The following is a 19,060-nucleotide window of genomic DNA, read 5'->3' on the forward strand; positions in this document are numbered from 1 at the left end:
TATAATCGTGTTACTGCTACAGAATTATATAGCTTCGAATTAGCACGCGAATTCATGTTTGCCGCCATCTTTTTTTACCCCTAGCGGTTTCCGTAGCGTCCTCCTTGTTGTCCATAGTAACTGACTGTCCCTCCGGAGAGTGAAATCCGGCTGCTCCTCTCCACCAATCACATCGCCCGCTCCACGAGAGAGCACAGCTTCCACCAATCAGAGGCCAGCGATGGTTCCGGCGGGCGCTGCAGCGGGACATAGAAACCGGTGAACGTCATCAACGATAACAACAACAACAGCCGCCGGCTGCGATCGGAGGAGCAGGTAGGGAGTCCCAGCCGTGCTGCCATGGCGCCGTCCAACGCCCGGCTGAGACTTGTAGTTCTGCTTCCATTAGCTGCTGCAGGTTTCTTGGAGCGACGGAACTGCTGCTTCTCTAGCCATCACGCCTAGAGTAGGACTATGTTATACCCCAACACAAAGGCCCCCAGATTGTGGCACTAGCTGACCTACAGTGATGGGTGCTGAGCCCATGCGGATTGGGGATCAGCAGTACAGCCTGTGCCCACCGCCCATCAGAGACCCTTCCACACAAGCTGTGGTCACCATAGCAACGGACTCCATGTGGGTGAAGTTCTGTGTATGGTGGAACTGCTTCAGGTCACCCCAACATGTATACATAGGGCTGGTGTTTCACCACGTAAGGCGCAATCAGACATCCGTAGATGGTGATCTGAGTACGGACCGAGCAGCCGTGAGACTCCTGGCCCGGACTTGACAGTTCATAGCCATAGAGGAGACTGCCGATTTCCAGATCATGAGACCCCATAGCTGATCGGTGCATAGCGGTCCGTACTCATGTCGTGATATACGGATGTCTGAACACTGGCTAAGGGCTCGTTCACACTGGCGTATATTCTCATGAGAGAATCGGGGCGATTATCCTAATGTCCCTCCCATCACAATCTGTCAGTCTGATCCGAGTGTCATCTTAGTGTGATCCGATTCTCTTGCACGAACAGAACTTATCACAGAGAACTTAATTTCTCCATTGTCTCTGGGCGCGTATATTGGACTGCACTTGGATGACATCTGAGTGCAGTCCGATGTTTCACACGCACCCATAGACTTGTATAGGTGCGCGTAATCCGATCGGATGCACTCACAGTATGCTGCGATTGCTTTCTAATCCCAAATCGGCATGAGACAAAGAACACAGATCTGCACTGCCCCATAGAATAACATTGGGCCAGGGGCTATCTGATAAAACATCGGAAAGCACTCAGCCATGTTATAACATTCTATGCATGTGAAAAATTGTCCGTTTTTAACCAGGAAAATATGTCTTCTCTCGGTATGTCATCTATATGTCCGCATAACTTCCCTTTTTATACAGCAGTAGTGAATAACATTTACAAGATCAAAAATTGTTTCCTATGTAAATAACGAGAATATATCCATAAAAATCAGATGGTATACGGAGGAGTGTAATGGCCGAGGTCAAGACGGGGCCCATCCAGGTGGGTGCTTGCCAACGCCAGCCGAAACTTAAACAGGATGTGTGTCCTCGGAGAAAGTGCCCAAGAAAAAGCTGTCATCTGAACAGCCCTATTGGAAAAACATTTGCCCATGTGAACCTGACAGTGAATACATGCCCAGTCTGCGGGCAGCATGTATCAGGCACCGGCTGTGCAATCTCAGCCAGGTATTTTTGACTTTGAAATACTGCAGCATTTCAGAGAAAAACTTCCATTAATAGCCTCTGGGAACAGAGATGCACTGGAGACTAGTCATACAGGCAGGTGCCCAGTGGCTGCTCCTCGCCTGCTGCCCTGGAGTGACAGGGCTCTGCCTACATGCACGTATAGGGAGATACCTGCTACTCCAGGGCAGCTGGCGGGAGAAGCAGCCGTGGACTCGCCTGTTTGTTTAGTCTGCCACGCGTTTCAGTCGGTGGCTGCTAAACTCTGTTTCTCTGAAACGCCGCAGTGTGTCCGAGTCATACCTGGCAGAGATGGCACAGCCGGTACCTTATACATGCGGCTGTGGATCGGACTGCATGTATCAGCTGTCAGGTTCTCTTTAACACAGACAATAGATGTCTGGATAATATTCTTGTCTGAACAAACCCTAAGGGTGCTTTCACATTGCGTTCTGGCACCCATTCAGTGGCCATCGGGGCTTGCGTCCGAACCCCCAGCACCGACGTAGCGAATGTGCACTCTGACGTGCGTCATTTTCTGGAGTATACACCTAGTGGAAGCAGGCACTCAGATGTAATAGACTGCGTCTAAGCGTCTGCCCCCAGTAGGAGTATAACTCTGAAAATGATGCATGGCAGAGCACACGTTCACTCTACCAGCACCATTACAGTCTATGGCCCCGATGGTGCATACGTCCGAATCTCATTTTGCTGGGGGTTCTGAGGTATGCTCCAACGAACGTGACCCCAGACGCAATGTGAAAGCAACCAAGTCTTCCTTCAGACATCTGTGATTCTGTATGTGTTCTGTCTGTGTTTTTCAGGGATAAGACATGTATCCAATATAATCTATGGAGATGTTCACATGTCTGTATTTTTTTTTTAGCAAACCAAATACCTGTAAGAAAACAGACATGACTGATCTGAGTCATTCAAGTCTATGGGTCAGTTACTGATGCATCCCAGTTGCATGTTCATGCAGGAGAAGCCCTGAGAATCCTCCATCAGTGGTTTTTACACATGAGAAACACTGATGAAAGTGATGGTAAAAACTGACACACTGACCAAACTCTGATGAAACACTTTTTTTCATGCAAGACAGAAAAATTGAGTGTGTGAATGAGGCCTCAGGCTAAGTTCAGACAAGTGCTTAACCACTTCGCGCCAGAGCCTGTTTTTGCCTTCGTGACCAGGCCAATTTTTACAATTCTAACCACTGTCACTTTATGAGGTAATTACTCTGGAACGCTTCAACGGATCCCCCTGATTCTGAGACTGTTTTTTCGTGACATATTGTACTTCATGATAGTGGTAAAATTTCATCGATATCACTTGCGTTTATTTGTGAAAAGATCGGAAATTTGGCGAAAATTTAGCAATTTTCAAACTTTGAGTTTTCATGCCCTTAAATCAGAGAGATTTGTCACACAAAATAGTTAATAAATAACATTTCCCACATGTCTACTTTACATCAGCACAATTTTGGTACCAACATTTTTTTTTGTTAGGGAGCTATAAGGGTTAAAAGTTGACCAGCGATTTCTCATTTTTCCAACAAAATTTACAAAAACATTTTTTTAGGAACCACATCACATTTGAAGTCACTTTGAGGGGTCTATATGACAGAAAATACCCAAAAGTGACACCATTCTAAAAACTGCACCCCTCAAGGTGCTCAAAACCACATTCAAGAAGTTTATTAACCCTTCAGATGTTTCACGGGAATTTTTGGAATGTGGAAGAAAACAATGAACATTTAACTTTTTTCACAAAAATGTTACTTTAGACCCAATTTTTTTATTTTCACAGGGGTAACAAGAAAAAATGGACTACACAATTTGTTGTGCAATTTCTCCTGAGCACGCTGATACCCCATATGTGGAGGCAAACCACTGTTTGGGCGCACTGCAGGGTTCGGAAGGGAAGGAGCGCCATTAGACTTTGAATGTAAAATTTGCTTGATTAATTAGCGGACGCCATGTTGCGTTTGGAGAGCCCCTGATGTGCCTAAACAGTGGAAACCCCCCACAAGTGACACCATTTTGGAAACTAGACCCCTCAGGGAACTTATCTAGATGTGTGGTGAGCACCTTGAACCCCCAGGTGCTTCACAGAAGTTAATAATATTGAACCATAAAAATAAAATTTTCACATTTTTCCCACAAAAACTTCTTTCATCCCTTAATTTTGCATTATCATAAGGGTAATAGGATAAATTGCACCATTAAATTTGTTGTGCAATTTCTTCTGAGTACGCCGATACCCCATATGTGGGGGAAAACCACTGCTTTGGTGTACGGCAGGGTTCGGAAGAGAAAGGAGCGCTATGTTGGCTGGGATAGGCAGCAGACACCATGTCACATTTGAAGAGTCGCTGACATGCCAAAACAGCAGAAACCCCCACAAGTGACCGCATTTTGTAAACTACACCTCTCAAGGAATTCATCTAGGGAATTAGTGAGTATTTTTTTAATTTTAAAATTTATACCATTGGGCAATGAAGAAAACATAATTATATTTTTACCATAAAAAAATGTTTTACCCTCAGATTTTACATTTTCCCACAGGGCAATGGGTAAAAATGGTGCCGAAATGTGTCACACAATTTCTTCTAAACGTGGCAATACCCCATATGTTGCTGTACTGTACTTCTTAGCCATACGGCGAGATCCGGGAGGGACAGAGCGCTATTTTACTCTTGGAGAACAAATTATTGTAGAATAGTTTGCGGACTCCATATACACAGCCCCTAAGTGCTAGAAGAGCAGAATCCCCCCTCAAGTGACCCCATTTTGGAAATTATACCCCTTTGGGAATTTACCTACAGGTGTAGTGACGATTTCCACTCCATGGGTCTTTTCCAGAAACCAGAAACAAGCAGCAGTGGATGTTGCCCAGTGAAAATTTCAAACTGCTGTTGAAGTGACCAGTACGCTGTAGTGACCAGTACGTTGTGCCCAGATCGTGCTTCTGGAGACATGCACCTGTAAATTAGGCAAGCTCTCATCGCTACAAGAATGCCAAACATGTGGACCCTAAATGTAGTTTAGGCACATTGTGGGGCTCAGAAGGGAGGGAGGCATTTGGATTTGGGAGCACAAAATTTTCTGAATTTCTTTTGGGGGGCAAGGGCCATTTCGCTTTTCCAGAGCCTTTCTGCTACCAGTAACTTGGAAGTCCCTTATATTTTTAACAGATAACGGACCTGAGTGGGGACTAGCTTTTTTTGAGGACTGAGTTGAAGCTTTTATTGGGAACATTTTACGTAACATTTATCCGGCGCTCGAGGCTGAGCACTTACATCGGGGTTTCCATCTAAATCTCCAAGTGATGTAATTCAGATGAAACCCCTGCGGGATCCATTCACTGTAATGAGGCAGCAGAGTTACTCTGGACTCCGTCTGGCCTCTGTTTAGCGGTGTCCTTTTTTTCAGAAGTGCACAAAATTGTGGCCAACCGCACTTTTATGCACTCCTAAAAAAACTGACACCGTGGGATCACAGTCCAGACAGCATCCACAGTGGCCTATATCTGCCTCATTACAGGGAATCTTCCATCATGGGTTTCGTCTGAATCACGTATTTCAGAGATTTACACGGAAACTCTGGTGTAAGTGCTCAGCGCAGAGCGCAGGATAAATGTGTGCAGAGCCTTACTGCGATCTTTGGGAGACATAAACAAAATAAGCAGCAGGTGAAGAATTGGTTTTATTTATTTTTTACGCCGTTCCTCGTGCAGTATAACTGATTAGATTACTTTATTCTTCGGGTCGGTGCGATTACAGAGATACCAGATTTATATTGGGTTTTTATGACTGACAGCTGTCACACACTAAAAAACGCTTTTTTTTGCAAAATCTAGTTTTTGCATCGCCATATTTTGAGAGCTATAATCTTTCTATATTTCGGCTGACAGTCATGTGACGGCTTGTTTTTTGCGGGACGAGTTGACATTTTTATTGGTGCCATTTTCAGGCACGTGACATTTTTTGATCTCTTTCTATTCCGTTTTTTGGGAGGTAAAATGAACAAAAACCAACAATTCAGGAATTGTTTTTTGAGTTTTTTTTTATGCCATTTTGCGTGTGGTAAAAGTGATCAGGCAGCATTATTCTTCGGGTCAGTACGTTTACAGCGATACTACACTTATCTTTTTTTATATTTTGGCGCTTTTACACAATAAAACTATTTTATAGAAAATATTTTTTTTTGTTTACATTGCTTTATTCTAAGAGCTATAACTTTTTTATTTTTCGGCTGATGGAGCTATATGGCAGCATTTTTTTTTGCGGAACAAGATGACGTTTTCAGCGGTACCACTTCTATTTCCATTTTGCTTTTTGATCGCATTTTATGCCACTTTTTGTTTGGCGATATGATGAAGAAGCATAGTTTTTTGCTCAGTTTTTTTTTTTTTTTACGGTGTGCACAGGAGTTAATTAGTGTGACCGTTTTATAGATCGGGTTGTTTCGGACACGGCGATACCAAATATGTGTACTTTTTTTGTTTTTGCATAAATATACTGATTTATTGGTTTAATATTTTATTTATTTTTATTTATTTTGTGATTATTTTTTTTAACAATTTGAAAACATTTTTCAGACTTTTTTTTATTTTTTTTTTACATTTTTACTTATTCCCTGTATGGGACATTAATTTTTATTTTTCTAATCACTGTTCTCATGCAATGCAATAGACATGTATTGCATTGCATGAGAGCTGACAGTGTAAAACTGTCATTATCTCCTGCTAGACTCAGCTGCAGGCTGAGCCTAGCAGGACACCGTACATGGCAGATCCAGAGGCGGTCATGTGACCTCCGGCTGCCATGACAACGCCAGGTACTCTCAGACATCAGGGGAGCGTCGGAGAGGTAAGTAGACGACCCCCTATCCTCTCACTATCTCCTAAATGCCGCGATCGCTATAGATTGCGGCATCTAGAAGATAGCAAAGGGTTAACATCATTGATAATGTCCCCTGTCAGAGCTGTCGCTCTGCACCGCAGCGCTTGCAGGACCCTGGGGTCCTGAGCGCTGCAGGATCACCGACAGTTTATAAACGTTGGCGCTGCACAGAGCCCAGGCAGCGCTGACGTTTATGTACAGTGGGCGGTTGGGAAGCGGTTAACTGTGCGGAGTAATCCTGTTATCGGACTACGAATGTGATTGGCTGCGTTTGCTCCCCAGGACAGGCATAGGAGCAGGCGAGCAAGCACTAGACTAACACATGCTCCAATACTTCCACTGGCACATAGGGTAATGTTGGTTCATGTACGGACTGTTTTACACACAAATTGAAAAAAAAAAAAAATAGTTTGTGTGAACATACCCTTACGCCACGGCCCCACTATCAGTAATCGATCAGTATTTTTTCTCAGAAGTGGGAGCCAAAACCAGATGAGGAACAATCAGAGAAAAGGTATAATAGAAACAAGTCACCAATTCTGCATTTATCACCCACTCCTGGTTTTGGCTCCCACTCCTGAGAAAAAATACTGACCGAATACTGCCCAAATACTGATAGTGGGGTCGTGGCCTAAGGCTAAGTGCCCACAATGCAGAAATGCTCCGGATTTTTTCCTGAGCGTTTCTGCATCTCCCTGGCAGAAAAAAAACTACATGCGGATTGTACATGCGTGTTTCCTGCCAGGGACATGCGGAAGTGAAGCGTTCTTCACATGCATTTCTGCATGCACTTTCCAGGCGATTTTAGCATCACTTGGAAAGTGCTTGACAACTTGGTCACACTATATAAATCCATGCAACCGGCAAGGATTTATATAGTGTGACCGAAAGAATGTTAAAAAATAAAAATATACTTACCTTCTGATGGCCCCCGGTCTCCTTGTCTTGGCTTGCCCGCAGCTCGCGGTGGACTAAAGGACCTGCCGACATCAGCGGTCGCGTGACCCGTCACATGACTAAATTACGTCACCGCAGGTCCTTTTAGTCTACCGCGAGCTGCCGGCAAGCCAAGACAAGGAGACCGGGGGCCATCAGAAAGTAAATATACGGTAATATTTATATATATATATATATATATATATATATATATATATATATATATATATATATATATATATATATATATATATATATATATATATATATATATTTTTTTTTTTTTACACAGGTACTATGGTACCCGGGTCCGGAGGAGAGTCTCCTCTTCTCCAGACCCGGGTACCATCCGCACATTGAACCACATGTTATCCGCATGCACTTATCTAGTGATGCGGATTCCATGCATTCCAATGCAAGTCGGTGGCGGCGAAAATGCCGCGCTTCCGCAAAATAATTGGTAGTGCTGCATGTGCACAGCACATGCGGATTATTATTGGGGAACATGGCAGACCTTCTACCATGCGTTTAAGCGTTTCTGCGGCGGAATTGCCGCTGCGGAAACGCTTAAAAAACGCATAGTGTGCACACAGCCTTAGGCTGTGTTCGTGCTTCATTTCTCAAAGATTGCCTGCGAAGCACTGAAAGCTGCACCAACATGCAGTTAGCCTCAGATCTCCCTCCATTATGTGTAGTATATAAGTGCGATGCAGTCACAAAGTGTGGACATAGTGTTAGGGTATGTGCACACGACATCTTTTCCAGGTCAATTCACGCCTGAAAGTGCTCTTTAAAAGAAAATGAATGAACATATGCACTGCAATGTGAAAGGCTTCCAATGCATACATTTCAGCATTCTGAGCTTGTTTTAATCATTTCACATAGTCAAAGATGCTCACAATTAATACAGACGTTACGGAAAAAAAAAACACCGGAAAGGAAGTTTGGAAAGATGTCTAAAAAGACTCTATTGGAAAGACAATTGGCGGTTTCCTGATGTGTCTTCTCCTGGAAAAAAAAAAAACTGAGTATGCCGGCGTCTAAAAAAAAATACCATGTGCACATACCCTAAGGCCACACTCAGAAGTCATTTGTGGAAAAAAAAACAGACCAATTGTAATCAGTGTTTTGGATCAGATTTTCAACAGAGTTTGATCATTATGTGGGTATGTGCATACAGTCTTGTTTAGGTGGATTTCTCCCCAGAAAATGGACATATTGCACAGCAATGTCAAAACCACACTGCTGTGCACATGTTGCATCTTATGTTATGTCTTTTAACCAATTCAGTGTTCAGAAACAGTGAAATGGTTAAAAAGTGACCGGTTTGCTCTTCTAGCAGCTTTCGCTGAGAAGCCACGCGCTCCCTATGTTTTACAGCAGGGTTCATCAACTCCAGTCCTCAAGGCCCACCAACAGGTCATGTTTTCAGGATTTCCTTAGTACTGCACAGGTGATAATTACATCACCTGCACAGGCAATAATTCCATCACCTGTGCAATACTAAGGAAATCCTGAAAATATGACCTGTTGGTGGGCCTTGAGGACTGGAGTTGGGGAACACTGCTTTACAGTATAAAAGAGCTGTCGCCAGCACGACAGCAAAGTCACATCAGGAAAACGACCGCCTGGAGCGGCAGGTAAAACGGGGGGGGGGGCTAAATAACGCCGTGTACACATACCCTGTCAGCTTTTACCATCAGGTTCTCATAAATAAAGACTGATGAAGCTTTCTCAAGCTTCACCTACTATACATGGAAATTGGACCGCGAACTAGGCCGGTATCCACGCGCTGTCCGAGGTTTCCACAGACCCATACACTTGCATTGTTGAGTTTGATCAGTGACTGTTTGAAAAAGACATTTTTTTGCTGACAAATAGTCTTCATACACCATAATGGGTGAATGGTCTGTCCATGAAAATACAGAACACCAATGGAAAATGGATGTCTGAATGAGGCCTTAGGAGAAAGCAGGATAAACCAGCTATTCTTCACCCACCTTGCCTAAAAGGGGTTCTCCCTTTAACTTTGTTACCTAGTTGCAGGATAAACATTTGGTTGTGGAGGGTGCAGGAATGGCAGCCAGCGGAGCAGTAGTGCACGTGTCATCCCAGCAGTCACACTTGGCCATTACTGCGAACAGCTTTGAGCAGGAGAATAAATTGCTGCAAAATGAAAATTGGCTTTTTTTTTTTTTTTTTTTTTTTTAAATAAAAGCAGAGTTTAAAACCATTTTCCCCTGGAAGCATTGCTTTCAGCAGAGTGTGGCGCCTCCATTCAGCAGCACATAATTACCTCCAAGCTTGTAACGGCCATTGGAACGCAAGGTCAGTCCACACAGGGATGTACGGAGCTAGGTACACCCTTCAGTATGGTGTACATTCCTGGTCCGAAATGTTCTGTAACTCAATTCACATGGGTTCAGATAGTGAAACTGAGGATTATATGGTCTCACACTATTGCAAATCATATTTTCAGTAATTTCCAATATTAAGCGATGACCTAGAAGGGGTTTACCTATGAATACGGTTTAGCCTGCGCTAGGTATAAACGATAAACTCAGCATTGCTCACCGTGCCTAGGTCCACCGCTGCTCTCATTCTTTGTAAAAGGAAGACTTGTTTGACAGACAGCAACAGTGACATCACCTGTAGTGCACATGACCGCTGCAGTCAGTCACTGGGCTCAGTGTTGATGCCTATGCAGTCTGTAACAGACAGCTGACCCCAGGAATTGGCTGCAATAGGCATGTGATTTTACAGTTTTTACTTAAACTGAGGCGACAGAGATAAAACAATGTATTCACTAAAGTGTTGTCATTGGGGCACTAGGCGGGCTAGCCTGGCAGCTTCCACAAACAGGCTGCTAGCCACTCAGTCAACCACATCCCAGGGGTAATGTTGGCCTTCACCCATTAACCCCTGTACAGGGATCTGGATTTATATAGGGGCCTGTAGGTTGGGTCTTCAGATTAGCTGGTGGAGCAAGATGGCAGAGAATGATCAGGAATTGTAGCCAGCACGAAGCATGGTCAAAAAAAAAAAAATTGACCTTAACCAAAGCTATTATACACTATAACTGACGCCTCCCAGCCTTATTCTAGGAGTTAAGTAGGGTGTGGTGCTTTCCCATTGGCCACAGCAGGGAGCTGATTACTCCTGCTGGATAGCACTACAGGTCCCAGGCACACTGACATCACTGGATGGACAGAGCCTATGATGCCCACAGCTTCTGTTCCTGATGTCTCTTCCATCAAAAGAGTCACCCATAGGCTATGGCCCCACTATCAGTATTCGGTGAGTTTTTTACCTCAGTATTTGTAGCCATAACCAGGAGTGGGTGATAAATACAGAAGTGGTGACATGTTTCTATTATACGTCTCCTCTGATTGTTCCACTCCTGGTTTTTGGCCTACAAATACTGATGTAAAATACTGACCAAATACTGATAGTGGGGGTGTCTGGTAACAGAAGCAGATTCAGGTGAAGATGTGATAAATCCCCTTTAAATATGCCACATACCTACAATGTAAAGGCACATGGCTAAGGTAGTGATCACAATGGCTGTAAAGCACTGTGCAATAGGATGGCAATATGTAAGTAAAATAGATATTGGTGGGATTGCGCATTCCTTTGTTTTTAGAATCTTCTGATTGATACTAAGACTTTGTCATTTAATTAGACGAGTGAAATCAGAAAAGTCTACCCCATAGGCCACATTCACACCCTCAGTGTTTGGTCAGTATTTTACCTCAGTATTTGTAAACCAGGAGTGAAACAATCAGAGGACAAGTATAATAGAAACATTTCACCACTTCTGTATTTATCACCCACTCCTGGTTATGGCTACAAATACTGAGGTAAAATACTGACCAAATACTGACGTGTGAGTGTGACATAATAGTGATTTAGGCCACATACACACATTCAGTATTTGATGAGTTTTTTACCTCAGTATATGTAAGCCAAAACCAGGAGTGGCACAATCAGAGGAGACGTATAATAGAAACACGTCACCACTTGTAAAATACTGACCAAATGCTGAACGTGTGAGTGTGGCATAATACTGATTTAGGCCACGTGCACACGTTCAGTATTTGGTCAGTTTTTTACATCAGTATTTGTAGCCAAAACCAGGAGTGGAACAATCAGAGGAGACGTATAATAGAAACAAGTCACCACTTCTGTATTTATCACCCACTCCTGATTATGGCTACAAATACGGATGTAAAATACTGAACGTGTGAATGCGGCCTACCACAGTGAATGTTAACTTTATGTTAGAGCTGTGGCAATGATTGTCTCTTAGGCCTTATTCAGACATCTGTTTTTTGCATAAATAAAAATGGAGCGTCTTTCATCAGACTGTTGGTTACTTTTCATCCATTTTTGGTCTGTGACTATTCTTACAATCAGCGTTTCATCCTTTTGTCTCCTATGCAAAAAAAAAAAAGAAGAAAATAGCCCTTTGAGGACCAGGGAATTTCTCATTTTTACACTGCAGTTTTTTCATCACTTTCTTGGAAGAACCATGGCCTTTTTTTTACTTTTCTGCTGACACAGACGTATGAGGTCTTGTTATTTGTGGGACACACTGTAGTTTTGGACGACGTTATTCATTTTGCCATATGATGTACTGGAAAATGAGAAACCATTCCAAGTGGGATGAAATGGTAAAAAATAATCCACTCCCACTATTGTTGTTTGGTTTTGTTTCCATGGCCGACATTGTGCTGTAAACCTTTCCTGGAAACATAATTGTCCTGGACAGTCCAGTTACCGCAATATAGAATGAGCGTCATTTTTTTTCTATTGAAGTGATGAAAAATATTCACTATTTTGTTAGGAAAAAAACTGTTTGCTTTGTGTCGCCATTTTCTGAGCCTCATAACATGTTTCTTTCTCTGTCAGTGGGGCTGAGTGAGGACTTGTCTATTGTGCGGTGAGTTAGCGTTTGGGTTTTTTTATATAAATTTTGTGCACATATATGATGCTTTGATTGCTAATTGTTACATTTTTTTAAAGAGGTGAGGGGACCAAAATTACCAGCAATTCTGACCGTTTTATTTTGATCTCTTTACAGTGTTTGTCATGGGGATTACCGGTAATTAAATCCAGATTTTGATAGATCAGACTTTGACGAATGCTGCAATACCAAATAATGTTTATTTAACTTTTTTTTCCCTGTTCTTCATTTTTAAAAGGGAAAAGAGTGATGATTTGAATTTCTATATTATATATATATATGTTTTTATATTATTTAAAACTTTATTTAAACTTTTTTTTTGGTGAGTTTTTGATGTTGCTGATTTTCTGCACCATTTCTGCACCCATTAAATAAAATAGGCTACTTGCATTTTTTCAAAAATATGCAGCGTAAAAAACGCACCAAAAACTCATTGTGGGAACATAGCCTTAGGGAACACACCTGTGATCATTTGATTGCTTGTACTATATACTGCAATACTACAGTATTGTACTGTATAGTGAAAATCTAAGTCTCCTATGGAGCTCAGCCTACTGTTGAGCTTCACAGGAGTACCGACATGACAACGATTGGGGTCTTCAGCAGGCCCCTACTGCCATTGTAACCCATCGGTCTCCCACAATCATGTCACAGGAAGTAGGAGGGTGATGGGAGCCGATGTGCACAAATTGGAGCTCGGCATGTGGAGGGAGCTTAGCTCCCGAGCTCACTCCACTTAAGCAGACCCCTTACCAGGATGTTAAATTACTTCTCAGTGTAGGAAGGAGTCAAACCATAAAAAATGAACAATACTCACATGACACACAGATAGCACCCACTGACTTGCTTTGATGAGTCTGATCAAAAACAGATGTCTCCATTTTCATTTTTGGTGACCGTAGGTCCGCAAAGAAATACTCAAATCTGTCTTGATAACTCAAAAAATAGTTCAAATATGCCAGCAATGTGAGGTGTGAGGTTATTCTGCCTATGATACTCAATAGAGAGGGGTGGGGAGAAGAGGAGTGAGGAGCACTCAGAAAACTGAGAGACCAGGCAGATTGAGCTGCAGCTTCAAGCACCTCTTTACTCAGGAGCTGGATTCACAGCCACTCAGCTCAGTATAGCTGTATAATATTAGCCATGTTGTTGTATAGTGTCCTCCATCCTGCTTTGTGTGCCACGGAGAAATAACAGCAGGAATCCCCCTGTTTCTGTGTATCGAAGATATTTTAGCAGCTAGCCTCCACCTTTCCGCTCCGAGAGAACTTAAAATTAGAGATGCAGAGGGGAAAATCAGTAAAAACGCAGGATAATGTCATTCCTTATGGACAAGGCTTATTCTGAAAAGTTACTTGAAATGACCTGTTCATTTTAATCAGTGTTGTACTGTTATTAGTAACTCTGCATGGTATAGCTCACTGCAGCTTCATCCTGTTCAATTCAATAGGACTGAGTTGTATTAGTGGCTGTGCCCAAGATTACAAATACAGATCTGTCTGCTAAGTATTGGAGTTCTCACTGTGCTCCATCCCCTTCCATCAGCCCCTTGATATTCTAATATTGATTAATTGATTGAAGAATAGGTCATCAGTTTTTCAGCCCCAGATAACCCTTTTAAAAGCAGGTCTGACACTGAAGGCCGAGTTCACACTCAGTGGACAAAGTCCTCAGGAGAACTTTTTAAGAATCCACTTTAAATCCTCCATATCAGGGCTAATTTTGTTTTCGCCATTTTGTGCGCTTTCATTATTTCATCTTCTTTTTTTGCGTAGGGAGCTGACATATTTTTTTTTCTACCACTTTAGGGTGGATATGATTTTTGATTGCCTTGTATTTCATTTTTGGGAGGCAAGATGACCGAAAAACTGGCAATTTTTTTCTGTTTACAGTATGGGCTAAATAATGTTATATTTTTCTCTTTTTAAGCTGTTAGATTTCTTTATTTTCTAGCTCAATAAAGTTTGCAGGACAACTTGTAAAATAAATATATACACACACACACACACTGTGTGTGTATTGTGGTCAATCAGCTCACTCAGCTGCTCCCAGATGTTGTCACAGGAACACTCTCCTTTTAAGTTTTCAACTGGTTTATTAAAACTGTGCTGCATAAACCAGTGTAAGGTTAAGTAAATAAACATGGCCCTTCTGGCATAACGGGAAAAAAATCACATACAGTACAGTCTGGGTGGCTGCGGGGATCCGCAGGCTCAGGGGAAAAAACACATGGTCCAGTTCTCTTTAACAGGAGCACCTCTCAATAGATCTCATCTCCACACACACTGAACAATGAAGGAGTCCAAAGAATCCATATTTACCTTCTGGACCACACCCTGGGGTGGCGATATGGTGAACAGACTCCCACTCTTCAGCTGTCCATAAAAACCCAGCCCTTAACATAGCCAATTAACCCCTCTCAGCACTTGGTAGCATCCGAGCCACCTCCACTGCTGTGTTTGTTGCTTCAGAATTGATAGACTTTGTAATGAGTCAACTTATTGACTCTGATATTTTGCCTGGACGTCACCTCTTGGCTTTTGAATGGATGGACGGACTTCATTTCATATTCTTCCAACTGTCATGGCACTCACATGATGCAGTTTGGCAATTTTCTTGGCCGAGAGATCGCTATTGATGAGCTGGATGATGCTGCTTCTCTTTTCTTGGGAAATCTTCTTCATGGCTGCTCCTCGATTAGAACCAGTGACCTTTCACTTGGGAATCAACCTAATAACACACTGAGCTATTAGGGAATGTGAGAACTGGTTGTATTTTGTATTATACAGGAAGAAAAAGATTTTTCCACCACCAGGAGCAAAACAGTAACAATGTAGTGACATGTCAAGAATCTGTATAACTAATCATATGCTAAATAGTTGCAAGTCAAATTTATGTAGGAGATAGTCAAAATGATTGTCTATAAAATGATGGAAGTCTCACATTCGAAGCAGTAGTGGATGGTGAGATGTGGAGCCTGAAAGTCAAAAGTTCAAAACATTGTTACCCTTTTGCTCATCACTATATATGTGTGTGTATAATATATATATATATTTATTGTAAGGCGGCGGTGTTCACACCATGCAGTGACCCAAAACAAGTCCAACATAAACAGCTTTTATTCAGCAACTCACGGTTAAACAGAAAGTCCTCCGGTTCGCAGCCGGGTTAACATGAGTCCATAAACAACGGTTGCCGGGGACAACGGCCACGCCAGGCCTCTCAGAGCCTGACAGGTGCAGAGCCTTCCCAGGCAGTGGTTCAGCCACACACAGTCCTGCTGAGCTAACCTGCTGTGCTCCTAGCAGGTTGCAGCATAGAACAACACTAAACCTTAGTGAAGGAGTTTTAAAGGACCTGTGGCAAGAGCCACTGGAAAATCCGGGTTGGAGGGAGGAGGCCGCCCCACTGCCTCCTGTGACCTCCTCCAAGAAATGAAGGCCCTGCCGGGTTTTACTTAATCTGCCTTAGCCAGGTAGTCTGACCAGGTGATTGCTCACCTTCATTCCTGCATTGCTGCCGCAGCTGTGTCTGTGACTGCAATGCACTCCAATGGATTTAATAGGTCTCTGTACACATTCTGGGGGATATATAACGTCCCTCGTATACGATTCCGGTCACTGCCTCACATATCCCCCCCCCCCCTCTGTTCAAACTTGTGGGGTTGAACATTTGCCACCATACAGGGTGCCCGGGACAGGGCATCCGCGTTTCCCTGCGACTTCCCAGGGCGATGTTCTACCGAGAAACTGAAATTTTGCAGTGACAGGAACCACCTGGTGACTCGCGCATTCCTCTCCTTGGCATTTCTCATCCATACCAAGGGTGAGTGGTCCGTCACCAAGCGGAACTGACGCCCGAATAAATAATAGCGTAGTGATTCCAAGGCCCACTTAATAGCCAAACACTCCTTCTCTACAACGCTATAGTTTTTCTCTGCCGGGACAAGTTTTCTACTCAAGTAGGTGACCGGGTGCTCTTCACCATTCACTTTTTGTGACAATACCGCTCCTAGGCCTACCTCCGAGGCATCTGTCTGTACAATGAAGGTTTCCTTGAAGTTGGGGCTGATGAGGACCGGTTGTCCACACAGGGCCAACTTCATGGACTGAAAAGCTTCCTCTGCCTTAGGGTTCCACTAAACCATTACCGATATTTTCCTTTCAAGAGATCAGTCAGGGCTGCCGTTCGCCCAGCAAAATTAGGTATAAACCGGCGGTAATACCCAAGGATGCCAAGGAACGCCCTCACCTGCTTTGTACTTGACGGTTTAGGCCAGTTATTTTATGGCCTCAACTTTATTGATTTGGGGCTTAATAGCTCCTCGGCCTATCACACACCCCAAGTATCGGGCTTCCTCTAGCCCTATCGCACATTTTTTTGGATTTGCCGTTAACCCCGCAGCTCTGAGAGAATCCAGAACCGCTTGTACCTGGGATAGGTGCGTATGCCAGTCAGTGCTAAAGATGATAATGTCATCTAAATAGGCGGACGCGTACTCCTGATGGGGCTTAAGCACTATGTCCATCAACCTCTGGAATGTAGCCGGGGCCCCATGTAACCCAAAAGGTAAGACCACATAGTGGTATAGACCCTCTGGAGTTACGAAGGCGGTCTTTTCCTTCGCCGAATCTGTGAGGGGTACCTGTCAGTAACCCTTAGTGAGATCGAGCGTGGTAAAGTACTGGGCCTGCCCCAGTCTCTCAATCAGCTCGTCCACCCTGGGCATTGGATAAAGGTCAAACTTTGACACTTCATTCAATTTCCAGAAATCGTTACAGAAGCGTAATGATCCGTCTGGTTTTGGAATCAATACGATGGGGCTAGCCCACTCACTCCGTGATTCCTCTATGACGCCTAGCTGAAGCATTTGTTTTACCTCAGCCATGATGGCTTGCCTCCGGGCCTCGGGTACCCGGTACGGTCTTATTCGTACCCTTACGCCAGGTTCGGTGACAATGTCATGTTGGATAACCGTAGTCCTACCTGGTAGATCTGAGAACACGTAGTTATTGTGTTGCACCAGCGAGCGAGCCTCCCGTCGCTGCTGTTTAGTGAGGGCACCATTTATCCTGACCTCCCCCTCGGATGCTTCCCTGGCTAAAGTTAGAGAACTCTCTGGTGATATGCCCGGGGTGACGTCTGTAACTAAACACTCTCGATCTTTCCAAGGTTTTAACAGGTTTACATGGTAAAGCTGCTCAGGTTTCCTCCTTCCGGGCTGATACACCTGGTAATTTACCTCCCCCACTTTTTCTCGAATCTCATATGGTCCTTGCCACTTGGCCATGAACTTACTCTCGGCTGTGGGTACTAGTACTAACACCCGATCACCCTTGTTAAAAGTTCTGACTCTGGCTCTTTTATTATATGTGCGCCTCTGAGCTGCCTGGGCATCTAACAGATGCTCTTTCACGATGGGTATGACCGCCGCGATCCGGTCCTGCATACTAGCCACGTGTTCAATTATACTCCTATGCGGAGTTGGCTCTTGTTCCCATGTCTCTTTGGCTACGTCCAACAGACCCCTAGGGTGTCTGCCGTACAATAACTCAAAGGGAGAGAACCCTGTGGAAGCCTGGGGTACCTCACGGACGGCGAACATCAAATAGGGTAACAACATGTCCCAATCCCTTCCATCCTTAGAAACCACCTTTTTTAACATGGACTTGAGGGTTTTATTGAACCGTTCTACTAGCCCGTCGGTTTGAGGGTGGTACACCGAGGTGCGCAATTGTTTAATTTTTAGCAATTTGCATAGTTCCCTTGTCACTTTCGACATAAAGGGGGTCCCCTGATCCGTCAGGATCTCCTTGGAGTCCAAGGCGACAGAACATGGCAAACAGCTCCCGTGCAATCAGTTTTGCCGAGGTGTGGCGTAGTGGTATAGCTTCCGGGTACCGAGTGGCATAGTCGACGACTACCAGTATATGTTGGTGTCCACGGGCGGATTTTACAATGGGTCCAACCAAATCCATTGCAATCCGTTCAAAAGGCACCTCTATCACTGGCAGAGGTACCAATGGGCTACGGAAACTTGTAGTGGGTGAGGTCAACTGACATTCGGGGCAGGATTCGCAATACCTTTTGACTTCCGCGTAAACCCCAGGCCAAAAGAACCGCTGTAAGATATGGTCTAGCGTCTTTTTCACCCCCAAGTGTCCACCCAGCAGGTGTGAGTGTGCCATCTCCAGAATCTCTCGACGGTACGACTGAGGTGCCATTAACTGTTCTACAACCTCGTCCCTGATCTTATCTGTCCTGTAGAGTAACTCACCGTTGATTACCATGCGTCGAAATACAGTATCTGCATCGGGCTGTTGAGCTACGCCATTTATCTCTAACACCCTTTCCCGCTCCTGAGTCAGGGTGGGATCCCGTAGCTGAGCTGTCCCAAACGTGCCCCGGGACACTTTCAGCTCGGGGATCGATGGGGTGTCCTCGACCTCTCCTGCCAACACCTCTAAGGGAAACCTATCGGGGTCACACTCTGTCCCTAGGTTGGACACCCCTACGGCAGGTTCATCGGGCACAGTGTCTGAAATACATTTTACCGGGG

At 44.0% G+C, this 19,060-nt stretch overlaps 1 protein-coding gene across 4 annotated transcripts in view; it reads left to right on the forward strand.

Annotated features, from left to right (window-relative positions):
* The first annotated feature begins 123 nt into the window (after positions 1–123).
* CCDC171 (coiled-coil domain containing 171) overlaps positions 124–19,060 on the forward strand; it is a 166,727-nt gene continuing 147,790 nt past the window's right edge. Inside the window, exons 1-2 of one of the 4 annotated variants that reach the window (XM_073665076.1) lie at positions 131–315; positions 12,447–12,477. The gene's annotated coding sequence lies outside the window, so the exon portion shown is untranslated. Of the gene's footprint in view, positions 316–12,446; positions 12,478–19,060 lie in introns of all 4 variants that reach the window. The other 3 variants (XM_073665129.1, XM_073665004.1, XM_073665137.1) reach the window with 3 other exon arrangements.

This window comes from Phyllobates terribilis, unplaced genomic scaffold (assembly GCF_046119375.1).
Source record: "Phyllobates terribilis strain yellow unplaced genomic scaffold, ASM4611937v1 Scaffold_1__5_contigs__length_1240528914, whole genome shotgun sequence".
Lineage (NCBI taxonomy): Eukaryota > Metazoa > Chordata > Amphibia > Anura > Dendrobatidae > Phyllobates > Phyllobates terribilis.